The sequence below is a fragment of the Pseudorca crassidens genome, chromosome 11, assembly GCF_039906515.1.
Source record: "Pseudorca crassidens isolate mPseCra1 chromosome 11, mPseCra1.hap1, whole genome shotgun sequence".
Taxonomy (NCBI): Eukaryota; Metazoa; Chordata; class Mammalia; order Artiodactyla; family Delphinidae; genus Pseudorca; species Pseudorca crassidens.
The window spans coordinates 95,727,841-95,731,999 of NC_090306.1; positions in this window are offsets into that span (position 1 = coordinate 95,727,841).

Genomic DNA, 4,159 nt, shown 5'->3' on the forward strand with positions numbered 1-4,159 from the left:
CTGTCGAGACAAGTGTAGTTGAGAAAGCAAAGCACTGGGCTGAAACTCATGCCTGTTGTAGAAATAAAGGAGAAGCTGGAGGATATTCGCAAAGAGCAAACAAACAAAACGAATACTAGCCAGGTGGGGTAAAAGTCTCTTTTAAACTTGTCCTCCCCTGTCTTTGCCATGTGAAACTAAGGTTTGTGGGTCTCCTGCAAGAGGGGAAACCATTAAACTCACACTGAGACCACCTTACAGGGCTGTCCTACAATGCATGGCCTAGCGGCTGGGTACTAAGCAAGGGTACCAGCCAGCCTGGGCTCAAGTCCCTGCTCCATGAACTGTGTGATCTCAAGGCAAATTCCTTACCCTCTTTGTGCCTCATCTATAAAACGGGCACCATAGGTGGCTTTGAGGGTTTTAGCAGCTGATCTGGGAAGAGCTCAGTCCTGATATGTAGGAGGAGATATTAAGTATCAGTCACTGTTGACATGTTCGTGCTGAGAACTTTCTTTACCGTGTGTCTGTTACAGGAAACTGAATTTACTCATCAGTTTTGGAACATTTCATTCGCAGACTTCACACTCACTGCTCTGATCATAATTAACCCTGTGTAGAGTCTCTGGGCACCAGGAAGAGCAACGCAAAGCTTTCCCTCTTGGTTAAGTTTATGCGAGTAAAACTAAGTGGTGGTTATATACATGGTTCATTTGTCAAACACAGGGTCAAGAATCTCAACTTGTCCATGTTACTAAGGCAACAGCAGGAAGCACCCTATGTCCCAAACCGTGGCCCCCTCTGACACTGACTGAAATGCCACCATGAGAGCCAGAGAACCCCTAGGAAGAGAAGCAGTTTAGGAACAGAGCGTCTTGGAGTAAACGCACATATCCAGGTCAGGGGGAGCGAATCACAGCAAGGAAAGGGAGGGAAGGAAACACCATGGGAACATTTTTGCAGCTTCTTTGGGGTGGGTGAGCTGTGAGCTCAGTCTCACCCACCTACCCAAGCATGTGTGCGTGCGCGCACACACACATGCACACATACATGGATAATCGCTTTACCCCAGCAGCAGGGGCTTAAGCTGCTATCTAGGCTAGCACCACCTCCCCAAGCTGCACCAGCCACCTCTGTCCCAAGGTGAGGTTCCCAGAGGTTCAGAAAGGAAACCCTGCAGGGCTGGAAGCTGAATCCCAGAGCCAGCAGCTACCGGTAGTAACAGACAACCTCACTCTCTGTCACACACACACACACACATACACTCACGCACAGACACACAGTCAGAGACAAAACCCCAGACACAGATGCACACTGAACTGTCCTCCCAAAGGCAAGACAAATCCAGAAAGACCACAGGGAATCGTCCTGTCTCAGAGAAAGCCACAACTGTGCACTCCCAGAAACAAGGTGGACACGCACCCTGAAACACACTCACCAACAGGCCTGCTCCCCTGGGGTGTCTCTGCCCTGTGCCCCCACTCCTACCCCTAACTAGCTCTGCCCCCCTAGTCTTCTACCCAGGAGTCAAACCCAATCAGGATTCCCTATCCTCACCCATCCCCTTTCCCAGATACGCAGGCCCCCTAGGAATATCCACCCTCCCACATGTCCTCCTTTAACGCAACTCCCAGGAACAGGGCTGCAGGCAGTAGGTGCTCGGCACACCTCCCCCTCCCCCTTGCCTGGGGCTCACTCTTCATCTCCCTTCCTCTGTGGAGCTGGCGACTCTTCTCATTTTCCAGCGAGTGCGTGAAAACATAGATTAGAGCAATTAGAGAAAAATCATCGGAGGGCAAAGCAGGAGCCACCACCGCACCTAATTACCAGCTCCAGCAAGGCGTGGTGAAGCGCAGACTCACTGGCACAGATTACAAATTGGCAAAAATTCCAAACAGGAAGGGGTGGGGGGGCGGGGAGGGGAGGCTCCAAGTTCCATCTTAGATCCTCTTGTTTCTGTTTAAACCTCTTCTTTGCTGTTTGCAGCAGTTTTCACAGCCGTGCTCCCAAGAGAGTCAGGCAGGGCAGAAATGATTTCAGCCCCATTTTACAGAAGGGAAAACTGAGACCCAGGGGAAGAACAGTTGTAGAAGGTCCACCTGGCTGGAGGTGGGGATCAGTGTGGCCTCAGACCCCAGGAATGGCCTCAGACCCCAGGAAAGGCTCCCACTGACCCCCATCAGCTCTCTCCTCTCCCTGGAAAGAATCAGCAAAGGGTTGAGGTACAGGGCAGGTTCCGGATCGGCCACAGGCGTGCTGTCTGGTGCTCATGGTGGGCAGCGTCTGCACATGGGGTAGCCTTGCCCTTCACCAAATGGCAGGATTATTTAATTGATGGCTGCTGTCCCCAGGTGCTCCTGTGTAAAAAGACGTACTGTGTGCTCTTTTCCCCTGACGGGGAGGAGGGGAAACTTCCTAGAATCTGAGTGCAGGGGGCCCATTTCTATGCCTCCTTATCCCACAAGGCTCTTCCCAAGCCTGGCCTGGTCCCCGCCCCCAGCAGCATCCCAGGCATCCTAACCTTCCAGCTGGGGCCCACCTTGCCGGTCCCTGGCCTGGGGGAGAAGCCAGCAGTGAGGCAGGAGTGCCCCCTGGTGGTAACAGCCTACATTACCCACTGGGACTCCACCCCCAGGTCTAACATCTGGGCCTGAAGACATTGGGGATGGCTCCATTCCTGTTCCAGCCGCAGGGAGCTCGGGGGGCTCCTGGGTGGCAGATGGACACTAGGTATGGTCAAGAAAAAAGGCAGGGGAGGATGCCCGTATCAAGCATGACCCATCAGAGGAGCTCAGGCAACGTGGGATGGATGAATAAAAGAATGAGTGAACAAATGCGGAAATGAATTCATTGTTTCCTAAAAGGTGGTGTAAATATTACTAGTAATATACAAGATACCTTTTAGATAGTAGTGTACTTTTTAGATAATAATTCTTGTTTATTTTAAGAATTATGTACTTATTTTGATGTATGGTAGATATAATAGATCTGGCCCATCCAATCCATTATATAAACTTTCTGTTTAAAACAAAGGTCTTTAGGTACAAAAAGAAAACCATTAAGTAAGTAACATATGGGTAGTCTCAGGACCTAGCACAGAAAGTGTTCAATTCATGCTAATAAATGAATGAGGAGATGACCAGCAGGTTATGATGCTCTTTGTAGAGCAGAAAGTAGACAGTCCCAAACTTTGCTGTAAACAGATCACCAGGGGAACTTTCTAAAAAGAATATGTCTGGGCAGGTATGTGTCTTTGAATCTCCGGCGGCTGAGGAAGAAGCCAGTGTGTCCTGGACAGCTCCCAGAGGAGACGAAAGACACAAACCACCCGATCTAGGTGACTTATAAGGAGCAGCATGGCTTCGCTACCATTTGAGATAGTAAAACTCATCACTGGAGGAAGAAAGCTCTGCTTGGGTGACCTGGGACTCCTTTGCTGAGTAAGAGATTGGACTGGATGAACTTGAAGTTATCGTGCAAGGAAAGAGAAGTGAGTTATTCTTTACGTGAACTAGCTTCTACATTGACACACAGTCCAAAGTTAATGTGTGTTCACTATGGTTGTAACATACTAATTAAGTATTTCTCATTTATTCACGCTGCACATCATGTTTTATTTGACATATGTCTTTATTATCAGTTAATATAAATATTACATTAGTTGCCGTACAGAGGATATAGAATTTGCTGTCCCGAGTTGATTTACAAGTTAGTTCGTTTACGGGAGTTGTCTCTCCTGAAAAAAAAAATCCCCTTCTTCTTGAAAACTGTGTCTAGTTAATTATGAACATATATTTATATAATGTAGTTAATGTGGCTACAGTCTGTTTATCTGTTTTAATTGGATCCCGGTTTGATCACAACATCTTTCAGTTACTTTCTTAATTAGAAGTTGGAGGAGTGAGGTGTTTGGCGTTGGCTTTGGAAAGGGATGCTGTTTGCTTCTAAATCCACACGTCATCTAAAAAGCGCAGGTTGAGTTAATATTTGGTGTGTGAGTTGTTCCATTATCTTGTTAGATACCACGGATAACAGAAAAGAATTTCCCATCATGAATTTTCATGGCTATACCTCTGGGAAAATATTGATAAAAATAAATTGCATCCTATTTGGAAAGATTGGCATACCTATTGAGATTGAGTCTAATTTTTTTAGTCTAATTTTTTTAGTCTAATTTTTT